At 42.1% G+C, this 20,387-nt stretch overlaps 1 protein-coding gene across 1 annotated transcript in view; it reads right to left on the reverse strand.

Annotated features, from left to right (window-relative positions):
- GUCY2F (guanylate cyclase 2F, retinal) overlaps positions 1–2,672 on the reverse strand; it is a 106,688-nt gene extending 104,016 nt beyond the window's left edge. The window contains exon 1 of the mRNA XM_004590182.3: positions 2,463–2,672. The gene's annotated coding sequence lies outside the window, so the exon portion shown is untranslated. The remainder of the gene's footprint in view (positions 1–2,462) is intronic.
- Between the last annotated feature and the right edge of the window lie 17,715 nt (positions 2,673–20,387).

Consider the following 20,387-nt stretch of genomic DNA (forward strand, 5'->3'; position numbering starts at 1 on the left):
GCACTTTTAAAAACTCATTAAGATTCTTTTGAGGTGAGTGTTATGACCATTACTCACAGAGAACGAAACTGGGATTCAGAAAAGGGAAAGTAATTTGCCTGAGAAATACAATGGTAAAAGGGTTTTGCATCACTGTTGATTAAGCACTGTGCTAGAAGGCCAGTAACCTAGGAATTCACTGAGACGCTCATATATACTATGCTATTCAAATGGAATTCAGATGACCACTGATGACCACTGTTTTAAAAATGTTTTCTTAATAACTCATGAAAGAACTAATGAATTAAAAATGGAAGATGAACAGAGCAAGTAGACAGGAGCAAGTTGGAATTCATTCTCCAACTAGAAGGAATTGCCCACCAGTGTTTTAATCCCAGTGCTGAGAAAGCTCACTTACCTCTGACTCAGGGCACAGCACCGCACAAGCAGAAGTGGGACCCACCAGTCACCTTGTCTTCTATATAAAGCTAATCCTGGTTTGAAGAATGGAAGCTATCAGGAGTGTACCCTGTAGCCTATTAGCTCTGATTCACAATTTCCTTGTCTGCAAAATGAGGGTAAATTTAATGTCATCTTTTTGAGATAAGGGCTTAAATTAATTAGGAGACTAAGCATACAATGGTTTTTCAACAAACGCTGGTTCTTGCTTGCTGTTCACAAAGAGCACTGCATTGGGAATCAGAAGGCCAGCGTTCCAGACCCCCTTCCATTACTGAATCACCGCTGGACACATCACTCCCTGCCTCGGGGCTCTCGTGTGCCCCTCAGCACGAATACAGGTTCTGCAAGACCCTTTCTTGTCCACCATATATTGATCCTGGTATTCTGTGCTATTGAAAGACAGCAACTTCTCAAAATCTGTAGCGCTAAACTGCTCTTGGAGTTTATTCAACACTCTCTAACTCTTCCTGCACTAATTAACTTCCTATGAAAAATGGATTGCCCCAAGTGGTTTGTACTGCCTTGTGTCTCAGAGATTCAAGTTCTTAATGATTTTTAGTTCGGGTCTATAATCCTCTTTCAAGCAACTGTGATGTAATTGATGCCTCATCTCCCCTGCAGTTCTAGAGACAGCTTTGGCCGAAATCTGGGTTCCTAGAGTCATTGGTTATTTTTTCATTATTGTGCTATGACTAGAATCACAAAAGAAGTGAAGGAGGATAGAGTCCTGGTCAAGAAATCTCATCAGGAAAAGCAATCACTTGCGTTTGAATGGAGAGTGCAGCAATGTTCACTTAAGACATTATTCAGAACCTGGTGGGGTGTTTTTTGTTTTTGTTTTGTTTTGCTTTGCTTTGTTTTGTTGTAAAATTAGCCAGTATGTAAACTTGATCTTCAAACTTCTAGCCCAGTCCTCTCCTCTCCGGTCAATTGGGAGAAAAACAAGTTAAAGAATCTCTTTAAATAATTTGTGCTGATATGTAAATGGATGCTAGCATTTCCCTACAACTCCGTAACGGTAGTGTTTATTTTTAATACAGGTGGGCAGACATTCCCATCAAGAAATTCTAGTGTTGTAATTTCAGTTTCATCCATCAGTAGCAGATAGGCAACAGGAGATTGACCATTTTAGAGATAGAAACCTGATGGGACCTGTGCTGCTCAGATCACAGTGATCTATTACAGGTGGCAGGCTGGCATTTGAATGTTAGAATCCAGGTCTTCTAAGCACAATGCCTGCCCTTTCCTAAATTCAAAAAAGTTTGCTCTTAATAAAATAAAATAAAATAGCATTTAGCTTTCACCTGATGATTTGGATTTAAATTAAAAAAAAAAAACAGAACGCTCTTATGAAAAAGAAGGTGTCTTACTGTCTTCAAAAAAAAAAAAAAAAAAAAAACAGTTGTAGGCTTCCCTGGAGTTAATGAGAAACATGGGCATAATCAAAATAGAGTTGGAAGGCTCAGCATTCTCGAGACATACTGCTCCAGACCCACAGTTGTTCTGGAGCAGCTGACTCAGGTGGCGACATAGAAGGTGGCCAGAGCCTCGGGGATGCAACATTTCCTGGCAGGTAGCTTTCCCAATCTGGAGGGAAGTCTGTTCTTTAAAAACGTACAAAGAAAGACTATGACAAATAGCTCGGAGGGAAATGGTTCCTCATCCCAGCTTGTCAAGACAGGAACTTCTCAGGATGATTGATGTTTGCAGTTACAGCCTGAATCAAATTAACAGGTTGTGTAAGACAACACCAGGAAGAAAGTCAAAAAGAATCATGAGGGAAACTAAATGAAGGCTTAGCTAAGAGCCTTGGAGCCCAAATCTTAATTCAAAGTCTTTCAAAGTCTCCTCTTCCCTTTTCCCTTTCCCCTATTCTTTCCTTCTTTCCTTCCTTTCTTCTTTTTTCCTTTTTTTTTCTATATATTGCAGTAAAATGAATGCATCTCAGTCAAAGGCTGAGCTCACAAGTGGGCTGTTTTTCCCTGTTACATTCTTACAAGCAAGAACCGTCAACTACTCACCATGCAATCCACCACTTAAACATCTTCAATCCACATGCAAATCTGACAGAGCCACCCCAATGTGTCCATTTCTGCACATCCTCTACCCATTCATAATCCTGCCAAGAACTCCAACCTGTTGATAAATTTCATTAATGGAGTGAGTAACTGAAAGGGATAGTGAACCTTTTCAAATTCACTCTTTAGCATCCGCAGACCAAGACCTTGATTAGGATTTGGAGCAACACTTCTAATCCTTTAAATTGATCCCAACTGTAGCTGAGTTAGTACTGACCTAAATGCGTTGACCCAGAGATTAACAGACAATTAGAGTCCTCTGGATAAATGTGTCCTCCACAGACTACTGCCTTCCACCTTTCAAAGTCAGACTCACATTCCCCCAGATTGTGCCTTTGTGATCTTCCTTTTACCTTTTGTCTAATAAACACAAAGCATTTTCTCTCCAGGACAGCTCTAAATTCCAGGATGTTCATCAGCTGTGGTTCCAGTCCAGGATATGAAAGGTGATTAAGGCTGGCACTCTGCTAAAGCCAAAGTGGGGGATTGTTCATCTTCTATTCTCCTTAAGTGTCTTCTCTCAGTACCTTTTTTTCCAAGAGAGACCCAAAGTCCCATCCATGCCTTTATGTGTGCACGCATGCGTGTGCGTACACACACACACACACACACACACACACACACATTTACTCTATCTTTTGAGAACTATCTTTTGTCCTTTATCAGTTCCTAGGCACCATTCACTCAAGGCCTTGTTGTGGATGCCCAGGGGTAAGAACTAAGACATTAATGGCCAAAACTGGCTTCTATTAAATGCGGGTTTCTATGCAACAGACATTTTTCAATTAGCTTTATTGAGGTATGAGAATAGCTCACCCACACAGCAGAAAATCCATCTTTTTGAAATGTATACTTTACAGGTTTTTATGAGTTTGTTTTCAGTATATTCACAAGGTTGTGCAAACATCACTGTTTTGTTTTGGGAAAGGATTTTATTGAAATACAATGCACATACCAAGAGGTGCACGTAAGTATACAAGTAATGAGTTTTGCGTCTGTGTACAGTCACAACCAATACTCAAATTAAGAACAAAACATTAGTAGTGCTCCAAGACTCCTCCCTATTCTCCCTCCTTCCATGGCCTTAAAAAAAACATGTAATAAAGAAAATATTGCATGGTATGATTCAGCATCAGCAGTTTTCAATGCTTTTTTAAAGACTTATTTGAGAAAATGAAAAACATCCACAGAGAGAGGGAGAGAGAGAGAGAGAGAGAGAGAGAGAGAGGTCTTCCATTCACTCCCCCAATGGCTAACACCAGGAGGGAGCCAAGAACTCTATCTGGGTCTCCCACCTGGGTGCCTTGGGTAATTTTCTGCTGTTTTCCCCAGAACATTAGCAGGGAGCTTGAGAACCAGTACTTACATAGCATGTCAGTGTCACGAGCAATAGCTTAATCCACTGCACCTCAACACTTGATCCTACCGCTTTTCAATTAAAAACATCCCACTATTCCCACAAAGAAATGTGGTATCTGTTTAAAAATTACCCCCCACTGCTCCGCTTGCTCTTCCTAGACCCAAGCAACCACTAACCGACTTTGTGGCTCTACAGGTCTGCCTATTTGGGGCATTATATAAATGAAACAATACGGCATGGTCTTTTGTGGCTAGCCTTTTTCATTCAACATATTGTTTTCAAGGTGCATGCATGCTCTAACATATGTTGGTTCATTGTTTTTATGACCAAATAATACTCCACTTCTTATCTATTTATCAAGTGATACATTTTTGGAATGTTTCGAGTTTTTAGCTATCATGAAAAAAGCTTCAATTAAATGTGTACATTCTTTTGGGGGGACATAATGTTTGCACTTCTCAGGTAATAGAGTATTGCTAGGTAGTCTAGAAATCCCATTTAAGTTTTATATAGCTATGAAACTATTTTTCCAAAGTTATCTGTACCTTAATATCTTCCAATAAGCAATGTGAGTTCTTGCTGCTTCACATCTTGGCCAACACTTTTGATTTCTGTATGATTGGTACTTATACACACCTTATATAATGTTATATTCATAACAACCACAATGTGCAGAACAGCCAGGGCCAGGCTAATCCAGGAGCCAGGAGTGTATCCAGATTTCTCACGTGGGTGGCAGTGGTCCGAGCATTCGGGGCACCTCCTGCTGCTCCATCAGAACACTCTGTAGGGAGCTGGATTGGAAGGAGAGCAGCCCAGACATACACTGGCACCCATATGGGACGCTGATATTGTCAATATCAGCTTTACCTGCTTATGGCACAACTTCAGCTCCATCTGTTGCCACTTTAAGAAAAAAGTCACAGATGGTGTTCATTGGATTTATGCATATACTCAAAAATGGCTTTGGGGGGCCCGGCGGCGTGGCCTAGCGGCTAACGTCCTCGCCTTGAAAGCCCCGGGATCCCATATGGGCGCCAGTTCTAATCCCGGCAGCTCCACTTCCCATCCAGCTCCCTGCTTGTGGCCTGGGAAAGCAGTCGAGGACGGCCCAAAGCTTTGGGACACTGCACCCGCGTGGGAGACCCTGAAGAGGTTCCTGGTTCCCGGCATCGGATCGGCACGCACTGGCCCGTTGCGGCTCCCTTGGGGAGTGAATCATCGGACAGAAGCTCTTCCTCTCTGTCTCTCCTCCTCTCTGTATATCTGACTTTGTAATAAAAATAAGTCTTTAAAAAAAAAACAAAAAACAAAAATGGCTTTGGGATCCATAGGTTTCAGTTACAATAAAATCTGTAATTTTAGGACAGAAGATTCAAAACCATTTGGAGTCCTTAGGAGTTTAAAATCACTGACACTTCGAACACTCCAGACCTTTTAGCACTGCTATGTCAGCAACATCAGGTAGGCACTCTGTCTCACTTATTTCCTCAGTTTTCTCACTTAGGGCATCAGAAATTCCATGAACATACCAGATTTTGGTTACAACCCTTATCAGCTCCTGTTCTACATTGTCAATATCAATATATATATAAATGTAGTATCAATGGATATTCGTGGAAAGAAAGAATATGTTTTGGATATGGCTTGATTTTGCCCCCCAACATTTGTGTGCTAAAAACTTGGTCATCGATGTGACAGCACTGATCATTGCTGGAACCTTAACAGGAGACAGCTGGTGGGATGTGATTAGGCCAGGAGAACCCCACCCTTGGGAAGGAAGGCACGAAGTCCTTACAGAACCAAGTTGATTGGCACGGGAGCAGCTTTTTGTAAAGCAGTCAGCGCACATGTGCAGTCTCTCCTGCACACAGCTGATGCCTTTTCTGTTCTCCAACCCATTCTAATAAAGCCAAAATACCCAGGAAGTTAAACATTGGGGAGACTAAGACAGGAAAAACTACAAAAAAAAAAAAAAAAAAAAAAAAAAAAGATGTCAGACAAACTTCTGCATCTTGATTGACTGATTGCAGTGGGACCTCTGGCCTGCAATTCCTGGCCTTCCTGAAACTGTTTCACTTAATCCCGCCTCACTGAAAGTTCTTTGGAACCTCAGTAGTAATAAACTCTCTGTCTGCCACACTTGTACCTCAAGAACCTTATAGAAACAGTGAGATTAAGACATTCATTTTGATGCAAACATTTGGAAGCCCATGGATAGTTTTTGCAGAATATTTTCCACAAACTGTTTGAATACCCCTCTTAGGCATAAATGCATTTTTTTTGCATCAAAATAGGTTGTTGATTCCATATTTCCACGAACTTTTTAAAGCCCCATCGTGGAGAGCTGTGAATGTGTATTTATGAATCAGTTTTCCTTCAGTTGTGAATGTAGAGGTAGAAGCCTAACCCAGCTTTTTGTCATATTCAGCCCAGACTGTTTGACCAGACTAAGGCTCAGTGTTGTCCCCTAGTAGTAAGATTCGAAACCGAAATTAAATCTGCCGTTGTAATGACTAGAGACAGACAATAGGTGTCACCATGATACCACTATTATCAAATTTTCTTAACTATTAGGTATTGCACCTATAAAACTAATGTTACAATTTCAACAGTTGTTTGAACTTGCACTGATTTTGATTTCACAGTTGGCTTCATATCTCTTCTCCCTCCCTATGTCAAATACATAAATGAATAAATTTTAAAGGGGGTTAATAATGTCCTGAAAGCCTAATTGAATTGTCTGTCAGGAGTCAACAGACTATGGTCTATGGTTCAGATCCAGTGTGTCCTTTGTTTTTTGCATGTAACGGGTTTTGAAAGACTCATATCCATTTAATTGCCTTCTATGCCTGCTTTTTGCCCTTTTTGCTATATAATGACAAAATTAAGAATTTGTAACACAAAGCCTAGGACTATCTACTATGGATCTTTATATAAAAGTACAAATCCCTGTTGTAGGCAGCTGGAAATCCCTGAAAAATATCAAACAAGTGAACAGTGTGTCAGATTAAAGTGACGCCACTGCATAGAGGTCAGGTGGAATATTCTATCCAGATGTTTGTTTTGAGTAGAGAAGCAGCAGCTGGGGAAGGAGGGTTCAAAGAGAATAATTAGAAAACTATTTTAATAGTGTAGGAAGTAACAATTGGGACCAGTGCTGCAGTGCCATCAAATTAACGTGCCACTTGCTACAACAACATTCCATATGAGCACAGGTTGAAGTCCCAGCTGCTCTGTTTCCAATCCACATCCTTGTTATTGAAGCCGTGAAAGCAGTGGAAGATAGCCCAGGTGTTTGAACCCCATTCCCATGTTGGGTGACCAGGATAGAGTCTCAGCAGTCTGGGTCCAGCCTAGGTCAGCGCTGGCTTCGTGGTCATCTGGTGAGTGAACCGATAGATGGAAGATCTCTCTGCTTTCTTCTATCTCTCTGTAATTCCACCTATCAAATAAAAAAAGGAAATGTTAAAAGTAACAATATCGGGTACGGCGCAGTGGCCTAGCAGCTAAAGTCCTCACCTTGAACATGCTGGGATCCCACATGGGCACTTATTCTAATCCTGGCAGCTCCGCTTCCAATCCAGCTCCCTGCTTGTGGCCTGAGAAAGCAGTCCAGGACGGCCCAAAGCCTTGGGACCCTGCACCCGCGTGGGAGACCTGGAGGAAGTTCCCGGCTCCTGGCTTTGGACTGGCTCAGCTCCGGCTGTTGCGCTCACTTGGGGAGTGAATCATCAGACGGAAGACCTTCCTCTTTGTCTCTCCTCCTCTCTGTATATCTGAATTTGCAATAAAAATAAATAAAACTTTTTTAAAAATTAAAAAAGAAAAGTAACAATATCAGCTACCATTGAGTGAGTACTATTTGACAGATCCCATGGTACACAGTATGTGGCACTCAGCAAAGTCATAAACCCACTGATAATTACTTTTCCAAGCCTCTAAATATTGGTATATCCAGAGCTTACCTAGAGCACTCCGTCCTTCTCTAACCGTATTTCCTTTGCAAGCAAATCTAAGATTTCTGTCTCCCATGCCACATACTTTCCTACTAATTTGTTTGGTTTTCATTGGGGCATAATCTGGAATTATCTTGTTTTTAATGTACTTACAATTTTCTTCCCCATAAATAAGAGCTTCCTAAATTCAGGGACTTAGATTTTTTTTTTTTATTATTGTTGAACATTCCTGCTATCCAAATCCAAAGTCAAGCCTAAAACAGTGCCTCGCGCCAAGTCAGTGTCCAATACGTTGCATTACACAAATGACCAAATGCACGATCACACGGAGAAACTCAGCTGGAAATGAACTAAATGAGGGAACTTATCAATGTAAGCCAGAACTGAGAGCAGGATAAAACAACAGAGAGTGAATCTGAAGAAACACGTGGCAGGTATTCAACACCCCCCATCTCTGTGTCCGCTCTTGTCCTTCACCCACATGAACAATTTCTTTCCCAAGCCAAGTGACACAAAGATCCACCAACTAGAGGATGATTGCAGGGTGATGGCAATTTAGTCATTTTCCCACAGTGAGCACAAGTGCTCTTCTGCCAAGGCAGTGTGCATAAATACAGAGTTTTAAGTTACATAAAACAACTGCTACAATCTCCAGTTTTGAAGTTGAAGCAATGAAAGCTACCTACTTCAGCTGCCCATTTTGTCCTCCGTTGCCTTCTGCTAGCACAGAATCTAAAGGAAATTCTTCAAAATATGGGGTAGGCAACATCTGTTGGCAAGGATGTGGGGATAAATGTACCCTATTCCACTGTTGTTGTGAATGTAGGCTAGGGCAGCCACTACAGAAGCCAGCATGGAGAATGCCAAGACAGCTGGGAATTGATCTACTGTGTGACCCAGCTATCCCTCTCATTCTTCTAACTACGTGTTATGAAAAATGTGAAATCCACTCATTTTATACAAATTAAAAATAAGAGTACGGCGCCCGGTGTGATGGTTCAACTGGCTAATCCTCTGCCTGCAAGCGCCAGGGTTCCACATAGGTGCTAGTTCATGTGCCAGTAGCTGCATGTCCCTTCCAGCTCCTTGCTTATAGCAGAGACAGCAGTGGAAGACAGCCCAAAGCCTTGGGCTCATGCACCCGCGTGGGAGATCCGGAAGCAGCTCCTGGCTCCTTCTATTGCGGTCATTTGGGAAGTGAACCAATGGACAGATGATCTCTTTGTCCTTCTCTCTGTAAATATGCCTTTCCAATAGAAATAAAGTCTTGTTTTAAATAAATAAGAATAGAAAATAAAGACAATTTTGGATAGGCACATTAGGTTCTCTAGAGAAACAACCAATAGTGTGTGTGTGTGTGTGTGTGTGTGTGTGTGTGTATCAGCAGAAAGATTTAAATGAACTGGCCTATATGACAGTGAGACTGCAAATCCCAACTCTGCAGGGTAGGCTGGAGACACAAGGGAAAATGCAGTATAAAAGCCAACAGAATTCCTTCTTGTTTAGAGACAACAGACTTGGTCTATGAAGGCTTACAACTAATGGAATGACTAACAGAATTTTTAAATTTATTTTTATTGGAAAGGCATATTTACTGAGAAAAGGAGAAACACTGAAATATAGAAAGAAAACCAGGAGCCCAGAGCGTCTTTTGGGCCGTCCTTGACTGCTTTCCCAGGCCACAAACAACAGGGGACTGGATGGGAAGTGGAGCAGCTGAGACACTAACAATCCCAGCATTGCAGGCAGAGGATTAACCAGTTGAGCCCCATGTAATAGAATTTAATCTACCTTACTCAAACTTACCCAACTTAAATGTTAATCTCATTCAAGAAAACACTTTCACAGAAATATCTAAAGTAATATTTGACCAAATATCTGGGCATCACGGCCCAGGCAAATTGCCACAGACATAGATACATCAGTCTCTAAACACATGAGTTATAGTGGCTGAGCAGAAGCCCATGTGAATATAAAAGGAAAACCCACACCAGAATATGTGTTTATCCCTATGAGACCAAAGCACCATCCCCTTCCTATTGGCAAAGGTCTGCTGTAATCAGCCTGTCACCAGGTAGGCAGCTGGGTCTCCTTGGACAATAGTGGCAGAGCAGGAGAACTACACAGGCTTAAGAACTGCTGTCAGAATTAACATACAGCAGTGGTATGGACTTTAGAATGCTAAATCTATGCTCAATCACTATCCCTACCTGCAGCTCCTTTCTGTCCACGGGCCCATTATGTAAGTAAGAACTAGTTGAATAGAGAGTCTAGCTTACATCAACAGGCAAGGTCATCTTCATTCTTATCTGAACTCTGAGAATTTCCCTCGCACTACGCGCCCTCTGGTGGGCATTAATGGCATAATTATCTTCATATTCTGTTAGCATTCCAACAGGTCCATCTATCTATCTTTTTGTAAATCTCTTTTCATCAGTTGCCTGATTATGTTCTTTCTGTATCCCTGAGCAGCAAATGTGAGAGTACTTCAAAAAGTCTGTAGAAAATTGGGGCCAGCCCCTAGATGTTTCAGGCTAAGCCTTTGTGCATTAGCATCCAGTATGGGCACTGGTTTGAATTCCAGTAGTTCCATTTCCCATCTGCCTTGCTTCTTACAGCCTGGGAAAGTAGCTCAAATCCTTGGGACACTGAACCCACATGGGAGACCCATAAGAAGCTCCTAGCTCCTGGTTTTAGACCAGCCCAGTTCCAGTCATTGCAGCCATTTTGGGAGTGAACCCACGGATAGAAGATATCTCTCATCTCTCTCTCTCTCTCTCTCTCTCTCTCTCTCTCTCTCTCTCTCTCTCTCTCTCTCTCACACACACACACACACACACACACACACACACTGTCCCTCTCAATCTCTTTCAATTTCTCTGTAACTACACCTTTCAAACAAAAAATAAATCTTGAAAAAAAATTTGTGGAAAATAGAATGTAAAAAATATGTTCTGTTTTGTACCTGCTCCAAACAGAATCCATTCATGAGAATTCTTCAAAAAAAAGTTTATATAAAATACATATTACGGACCCTGGCACGACAGTGTAGTGGCTAAATTCTTGCTTTACATGCACCACGATCCCATATGGGCACCAATCTGTGCTCCAGCTACTCAGCTTCCCATGCAGCTCCCTGCTTGTGGCCTGGGAAAGCAGTGGAGGATGGCTCAAAACCTTGGGACTCTGCACCTCCTGCACCTACATGGGAGACCCAGAGGAGGCTCCTGGCTCCTGATTTCAGATCAGCTCAGCTCCAGCCATTGCAGCCACATAGAAAGTGAACCAGTGGATAGATCTTTCTATCTAAATCTCCTCCTCTCTGCAAATCTGCCTTTCCAATTCAAAAAATCTTCTATAAGAAAAAAATTTGCATTTTATGAAGGAACTATACATGGAATTCAAGAATTTTTTGCAACCAAACAAACCTACCTTTTGAGTCTATTTTCCATGAACTCTGGCAGTACACTCATATATGCCACAGGCTATCCCTCCTTCCACAAAAAAAGGAGTAAGTAGATACTTCACCTGAAATTCATTCACTGAAAGACATTTCTCCATCCACTGTCAGGGCCACCCAAAAGCATTTGCAGTGTAGTGACCATCCACTTCAAGTTGGTGATGGCTTATTGTCCTGATCCATGCCTGCATTTGGCCTGCAATACTTCCTCTAGCCAATGTCTGTTGTGTGCATCTAAAGCAGAAGTTCCATAGATGATAACGTATAAAGAACAGAAATGTGTTCTCTCCCAGTTCTGAAGGCTGAGATGCCCAAGATCAAGGTGACAAGCAGATTAAGGCCCTTGTTTCTCTATTCCAAGAATGAGCCTTGAATCCTGTGTACTCCAGACAGGGGGAACAATTTGTCTTTACATGGAAGAAGAGCTGAAGAGAGAGAATCCACCCACTTAAGCTCTTTTTATAGGAAAATGTATTCATTCACAAGGGAAGTTGCCTCACAACCTACACCTCCCAACACTGTTGCCTTGTGGCTCAAGTTCCAAACTCAGGAGTTCTGGGTCACCTACATATCCTCACATATGCATCCACTCACTCAATGGCTCCAGAAGTGCTAATCTATACCAAACAGCAACTAGAAACTCTAAAATCCATAATCTCATTTAATCAACTACTTATGAGACTCAGGGCCCAAGTCATCCAGAGGCTAGTGTCCCTCCAGTGGACAGCCTGTGAAACTCAACAAAGCTATGTACTTCCAAAAGAAAATTGTTGGTGGACATAAGTTAGATACTCCTATTCTTTTCAAAGGGAACAATAGAAAAGAAGGGAGAAGTGCCAGGTTCCAAGTAAGTCTAAAACCCAAGGAGGGAAAAAATTTTAGATTTTAAAGCTTAAAAAATAATCTTCTTTCACTTCGTGTCCCACTTTGCAGACACAATGGGGCAAGAGTTAGGCCACAACATTCTTGATATCCCCCACCCTAAAAGCTTTGCTTGGCATAGCCCATGCTGTTCTCCCATGCTGAAGTCAGGTTCTGGCTGGCCCTACAACTGTGAGAGCTTGAGGATAGCCCTGTACTCACATAGTTCCAGGAAATATTTCCCTGATGAGGCTCTCTGTAACCGCGCAGCAAAACTCTGCTGGGTATTGAGACTCCTTGAGGTATCTTGAAATTTCGTCCACAGATCATGCAGTCTGCACACCTACAGAATTAACACCATATGGATGTCACTAAGGCTCCAGTACTTGTGCTTTCCAGAAGACCAGCAGCTCCAGCCACATCTGGGTCCACCTGAGTCATAACTGAGGTGGCACATGAACTTTGTAACAGTAGGCAGAAAGTCCTGAGTCATTCCTGGCTCCATGAGCTCCAAGGTCTCACAGCACACAGCAGCCCTGGGGCCCTCTTTCAAAATCCTTATTCCCTCTGTACCCTCACACTCTGAGGCTGTAAGATGCATGGCAGCCTCAAATATGTATGAAATCTTTTTGACGTCACCCTTCCATTTTATTGATGAATAGCATCTGGCTCCCACCAACCCATATTCAGGTCCTTAACAAATATTTTTGGCCATACCCTTGCCTTTTATCCTTCTTTATTTCTTGCATGGCTAGGCTGAGAATTTTCCAAATGTTTATATACTATTTCCCTTTTAATTATAATTTTCATTTAAATAGTTTGTCTTTGCATATTTAATTTTTTTTTATTTGAAAGGTGGAGTTCTATAGAGATAAGGAGAGACAGACAAAGAGAACTTCCATCTACTAGTTCATTTCCGAGCTGGTTCACTCCCCTAAGTGATTGCAGCAGCCATATCGGGGTCTATTTGAAGGTAGGAACTTCTTCCAGGTCTGCCACAGGGTGCAGGGACACAAGGACTTGAGTCATCCTCTACTGCTTTCCCAGACCATAGGAAGACAGCTGTATTGGAAATGGAGCAGCTGGGACATGAACTGGTGCTCATATGGAAATGCTGGCACCCCAGAGGCAGGCTTAGCCTACTATGCCATGTCTCACATTTTCTCAGATGCTGTTAAGAGAATCCATGTAGCAGCCTCAATATTTTTCTGCTTTGAGATGTATTCTACCCGATATTTTAGCTCATCACCTTTTTTAGAGTTCATGAAAGCATTTTGTCAATATTATCACATCATATATATTTTGAAAGCTAAGTGTTTTAAAACACTTATTTATTTATTTAATGTACTTGAAAGTGAGATAGAGAGAGATCATCCCCATCTGTTGGCTCATTTCCCAAATTCTTGCAACAGCAGAGTGGGATAACCCAAAGCTAGGAGCCTGCAACTTAGCCTAGGTCCCTCACATGAGTAGCAGGGACTTAAGCGTTTGAATTGTCAATTGCTGCCTCACAGGGTGCACATCAGCAGCAATCTGAATTTGGGAGCAGTGTCAGGATTGAAATCCAGGCACTCCTGTGTTGATGCAGAAATTTCAGATGACAGCTAAGCTGTTCTGCCAAATGCCGTCCCCTATAGTGCATCACACTTCATTACTTTCCTCAAAACCGTTGAGCCTGGACACAAGCCACCTTATTTCTTTGCCACTTTGTAACCACTTTGTAACCACCTGTTTGCAATAATATATTCATTGCAATATTGGATATTCATATCCATCTGAGATCTCATTAGAATGGCTTTCACTGCCCATGGTGCTACCAACATGCTATTCACAATGCTAAGATAATCTCTCTAAGACTGTGACCTTCTCTATGCCCTTTCTCTCCATTTGAGCCCTCATAAAAATCATCTTTAATGTTCCATTCATGGCTATCTTGGCTTTTTCCAACATTCACTTCAAAACTGTTCCCATGAAGATGGCATTACAGCTCAGTCAATTAAGTTGTCAGCTGCGATGATATATGGGCGCCAATTCAAGTCACAGTTGTACTACTTCCAAACCAGCTCCTTGCTAAACACACCTGGGAAAGCAGCAGGTGGTGGCCAAAGTGGGAAACCTGTGTTCCTGGCTCCTATCCTCAATTTGGCCCAACCTTTGCCATCGTGGCCATTTGGGGAGTAAAGCAGCAGATAAGTTTCTCTCTCTCTCTCTCTCTCTCTCTCTCTTTCTCTTTCTCTTTCTCTCTCTTTCTCTTTCTCTTTCCTGTGTTACTCTACTTTTTAAACAGATAAATACACTTTTTAAATAAAGAGGCTTGTACTTCCCTGTGCTACCGAGACAAACCACATCAACAAAAGAAGGAGCACATTTCCTGGAGATGGACAGAGGGAAGACTTCAGTAAATAAATGACAGGAGCTTTAAAAGTCACAGAGATTCTAAAAGCCAGCAGAGAGCTAGGAACTGGGAATAAGGCATACTGCAGCTCCTACAATGGCTCCCTGGTCAAGAGGATGCCATCCTTCTGGGGAAAAGTTGGAAGAAAGTACTATGATTCCAGCCAACACCCCAGAGCTGCACACTTAACTTAAGAAAAATTGTACAGTCCTCCCTAACTTTAAATCCAGTCTAGAAAGCTGCCTGCTGAGTTTCACAAAGGAAATGCACCTTGCCTGCAAAATTCACCTTACTTGCAAATCCCAGGCCCGAGCTGCTGTGGTAACAGCTACCACTCAATTCCATTATTCTATCGCAATGGACAGCAAATAGCATTGTTGCCACCACAAGCCCCCAGAGCACTTCACAGGGAATAAAAAGCAGGCTCTTCTATATTCCACAGCTGCAGATTAGTGGGCACAAATCCCGGGAGTTATGCTCACTCACTGTGTACCACCTAGGGAGGCTTCCCTCTGCATCTTGGGGATTCATGCTAGCAACAGTCAACCCACAAGTCCGAGGGAATACATCGAGAAAGTCCTTTTCTGCAATGCTTAGCGTGGTTCTGGGTGATCTGAGCAGCAGCTCCCAGTACCATCATTTTATGCCTTATAGGGACTGGGGGCAGTCCCTTTCCGGTCCCGAAACTCTAAGACCATGGGTGTTGATGCTACAGTCCCTGAAGCAATTTTCACTCACCTATCAAAAATGCTTTGAGAATTTAATGCTTTGGGGACTTGGAGGATACTGTTTGCATATCTGTGCTTCAGGCTGGTGACTGAGTCCAAACTGCCTAGTGTAAGTGGCACCTGATTTGTGAGACATGGGTTAGGACACCAGTGCATCCTGAAACTCTAGGACTGAGACTGGTTATTCTTTAAGACCTAAGGACACTGGTGCTTCTATGTCCAGAGAAGTCACAAGTTGTGTTCATTGTTGTTTTTGTTGTTGTTTTGGAAAGTCAGATTTTACAGAGAGAAAGAGAGACAGACAGAAAGATCTTCCATCTGTTGGTGGTTGCAACGGTGGAGTGGAGCTGAGTCGATCCGAAGCGAAGAGCCAGGAGCTTTTTCTGGGTCTCCCATACAGGTGCAGTGTCCCATGACTTTGGGCCATCTTCTGCTTTCCCAGGCCACAAGCATCGAGCTGGATGGGAAGTGGAAAAGCTGGGACATGGATTGGTGCCCATATGGGATCCTGATGCATGCAAAGGGAGGACTGTAGCCACTAGGTTACCATGCCAGGTCCCACAAGTTGTGTTTGTATGCTATAGGCCTGCACCTGCTATTGTATAATTCTCAGTGTGATGTGAGACCATTGTGTGGGACATGGATAAGTACCCTCAAAATCTTGTAGATCTGGGGCTATTACGATGGTAAACCATATTCCAAGAGTCACCGGGCTTCACCTGGAGGTGCGTAGTTAAGAGTCCCACCACATTCCTAAGCGTTGGGTCTGTGACAGTTTATCCTATAAGCCTCAAGGACACCTTCACTCATCCATGGAATTTGGAGAAAACCCTATCTGTATCCCACCAATCCAGGTTTCTACTGGTTAGTTCATAAAACTGAGTATAACCTGTGATCAACCTGGGGATCATGGAGTAAGGTAACCCTCAAGTCCTGAAGCTATGGGACTGGGACTGAGACTGTTGGATTCCAGTCACCCGAGTTCTCTCTGTGGGACCTAGGGCAAACCCTACCCACCTTGCACTGCTCCAGACCCACGCCTGCCAGTGCAAATCCCAAACGAAACCTATACAAATCCTGCATGCTGCAGCTCTGGAACTATGACTTAACTCTTTAGGTCCTGAAAACACCTACACTTGATGCCCTTTTCCATCTCCTTACCACTCCATACCACTGCTGCCTGCTTGCCAGTACACACCCCCAGGATAACCTGTGCTTTTCTTGTAAAGCCCAAACAATATACTCTCCATGCTCTGAAAGGCGAAGATTCTGCCTGTTAGTATGACATTCCTCAGAGCAACGCATCCTGTAAAACCTAGGAAAAATCCTGCCTGCATTGAACTGCTGCATGCACGCCCATAAGTGCCAGCACACAAGTGCACAGAGTGAACATATCCTGCTGTGGGACCTAGGCATGGTCTCACTCACAATTCCAGGTGCTGAAACTACACCTTTTAATGAGGTGGGCTCCAGCATCACTCGCAGCCACAGAGCAGGACCTGGAGAAGACTCCTCCCACATCATAGAGTCCCAGGGTCACAGCTACCATGCAACAAGCAACAACATCGCTCAGGCTTGTCTACCAGGGCAATGGGATAACTCCTTCGTATCCCACAGCATAAGTTAATAGCTACTATCATCATAAATCCTAGTGTAATTTATACCCAATTCCTTATTTCCTAAAAACACTTACCAATTTAAAATCATACTATTAACTACACCAACTGCTACATAGTAAACAACCGTGGCAATCACAGACACTGCTTTTATTGACTGTGGATGAAGGGGCCTGGAGTGATGGTTCAGTAGCTAAATCTTCATTTTGCACATGTTGGGTCCCATGAATATCAGTTTGCGTCTCGGCTGCTCCACTTCCCATCTAGCTCCCTGCTTGTGGTCTGATTATGGATGAAGAATTTACTTGCCATTTATACTGTGGAGTCAACTGGAACAAAAACCAAAGTAGCTACCCTACTGACACTGTACATTCTGTCTGAACAAGTCTTTTCTAATAAAAGCCATTCTTTAAAGAATAAGGTGTTACACCAGATGCCAATATTTCAAAGTATGAAAACAAGAAACATAAAAAAATCAAGGAAGCACAACACCTAAAAACAACAAAACAGTTCTCCAGAAACAGATCCTGTTTTGAAAAAAATTATGAACTGTCTGAAAAAGAATTCAAAACAGCAACATTAAGGGAATTTTCAATGAGATACAAGAAAATACAGACGGACAATTCACAGAAGGATGCATATAACATACCAAGATGAAATAAAGAAGATACCAAAAATCAGAACAAATCAATAACAAATGAGACTGAGTGGTAATTAAAAGTATCCTATTAAAAAGTCAAGATTTGATGATTTTGCATCTAAATTAAGTAAAACATTTAAAGGTGAATTAACTACAACACTTCTCAAACTGTTTCCAAAATATTGAAAAAAAAAAGGAAACTGACAAACTCTTTTTATGAGACCAGAAATATTCTGATACCAAAACATAAAAAACAACCCCCAAATCACAAATTTTTGATGAGATACAGTTATAAAAATCTCAGATTACAAAGAATGAAGTTAGATCCCTAACTCTCACCAAATCAACTACAGATGGGGCCCAGCGCTGTGACCTAGCGGCTAAAGTCCTCACCTTGACTCGCCAGGATCCCATATGGGCGCCAGTTCTAATCCCGGCAGCTCCGCTTGCCATCCAGCTCCCTGCTTGTGGCCTGGGAAAGCAGTCGAGGACGGCCCAAAGCCTTGGGACCCTGCACCCGTGTGGGAGACCTGGAATAAGTTCCTGGCTCCTTATTTCGGATTGGCGAAGCACTGGTCGTTACAGTCACTTGGGGAGTGAGTCATCGGACAGAGGATCTTCCTCTCTGTCTCTCCTCTCTGTATATCTGTCTTTCCAATAAAAAAAAAAAAAAACTTCAAATCAACTACAGATGGAGGCCTGAAGTTATGAAATTGCTGGAAGAAAATACAAGGGGAACACTTCAAGACATTGCTGTCAGGCAATGTTTTTCTGGGTAAGGCCCCGAATGCACAGGCAGCAGACAGAACTGTTTGGTTCATGACACATTTGGGTTTTGTTTCTCTTTGTTTCATTTCCTCACGTTTTTAAGCACTGCTAACATTTAACATGTATTGCAGCTTTACAGTTTACATCCAGCACGTGATTAGAAGAACTCACTTTATTTTTCTTTGAGGATTTACTCTGTGATTATGCACTATATCCCACTTGGGACAAAAAACAGCAGCAGTAAAGAACTGATAAACTTGAAAGGCAAAACACAGAAGTGCAATGCCTATATTGCCACTGTGACACTCTGATAGCGTCCAAATTTGAAACACAAGTTGCCTGGCAGAAGGAAGCTCAGTAGGCATTTCTTTGTGTTGCTTTTCGTGAATTTATTGTGAACACATTGGCAGCCAATGAAAAAGAATTCAATTTTTTGCTCTTGAGACAAAGGCAACAGTGGTCACTTAATATGCTTTTCATGTCCAGTAAGAAGAAAAGAAATTCAGTTAAATTCATGAAATACACACACACACACACACATACACACGCACTTACATCTTTTTGGTAGATAAGAGTTATTATATGTACATCATGCCTTCTTAAAGTCCTAAAACATTTGGCAACTAAAACTTACTTTTTTGGAAGCTCAATAAAATCCAAATATAGTCTAATATCAATATGATTAAAACTAATAATACAAATATGTAAGATCATTCTACACACAGGCAGAGCTGCTATTTTGCTACTTGGAGAATGTGAAGTTAAAATTGAACCCTGGGGAGTGTCTTTGCCTTTTTTCCCTCTTCTCTTCTAGAATATTTAAAATGCCAAGTGCTTCTTGAGAAAAATATTTATATGATTCTATTGCTGGCCCAGCACAATAGCACAAGTGGCTAACTTTCCACCTCCAAGTATCAGGATCCCATATGGGCACTGGTTCATGTCCCAGCTGCTCCACTTCCCATCCAGCTCCCTGCATGTGACCTGGGAAAGCAGTCAAGGACACCCCAAAGTCTTGGGATCCCACACACGCATGGGAGATCCAGAAAAAGCTCCTGGCTCCTGGCTCCTGGCTCCTGGCGCCAGATTGGTGCAGCTTCGGTGGTTGCTACCACTTGGGGAGTGAACCAGTGGTTGGAAGATCTTTCAAAAGTCTCCTTCTCTCCATAAATCTGCCTTTCCAATAAAAATAAATCTTAAAACGTCCAAATGCCAAGGAGAGCCTTGAGTTCAATGACAATGTGACCAACTTCCTGGTAACGTGGACCCTTCCCTGGGAGGCAGCAATGAGGGCTCAGTTCACTGGATATCTGCCATCCATGTAGGAGACTGGATTTAACTACTGGCTCTCAGCTTTAGCCTTTCCTACCACAATGAAACACACCGAAATAAAGCATATAACATACATATGTAAACTACATAACACTTGCACAAAAAACATCAGAGGTCAGTAAGTGTTCTTGGTGCAATGGTTGTATGCTTCTTATATGTTTGAGAAGTTCTGGAATAAGTCAAGGATGCCTTCAGTGAGCTCCAGGGTAAAGAAAAAAGGCGTTACAAAATAACACTGCATAATGGAAACATAAAGAAAAAGAAAGCAGTGTAATGAAAATGTTCAGATCACACGATGGAAGTTAAGAAAGGAAAAATTAACACAGAGCAGATAGGAAAAATAGAGAACAAGTAACCAGATGGTAATGATGAAATCAAATATAATCAATAGCCACTTCAAAAAGAGGGGGCTGGAAGAGCATGCTGAAGAACTGAATCAAATTCCTTGCTCCTGATTCAGCTTGATCCTTTACAGTATTTTGTTTGCTCACTCTTATAGTTTTTTCTTAATAGAAAATTATCAGATATCTTTTATTTTACAGAAAAAAATGCAACCACACTGAGTAGTGATGAGCCCTTCCCTGGCCTGATCACCAACTACTTCCTTGCAGTGTGTTCAAGAAATCTAGAGAGAGAGAGAGAGAGAGAGAGAGAGAGAGACCTATATTACACAAAAGTATACCGAAAAGTTGAATTTGAAAATGATGGAAATATACATTATGTGAACACTAGGAAATACTGATTCAGTT

Source organism: Ochotona princeps, chromosome X (assembly GCF_030435755.1).
Source record: "Ochotona princeps isolate mOchPri1 chromosome X, mOchPri1.hap1, whole genome shotgun sequence".
In the NCBI taxonomy this organism is placed as follows: Eukaryota; Metazoa; Chordata; class Mammalia; order Lagomorpha; family Ochotonidae; genus Ochotona; species Ochotona princeps.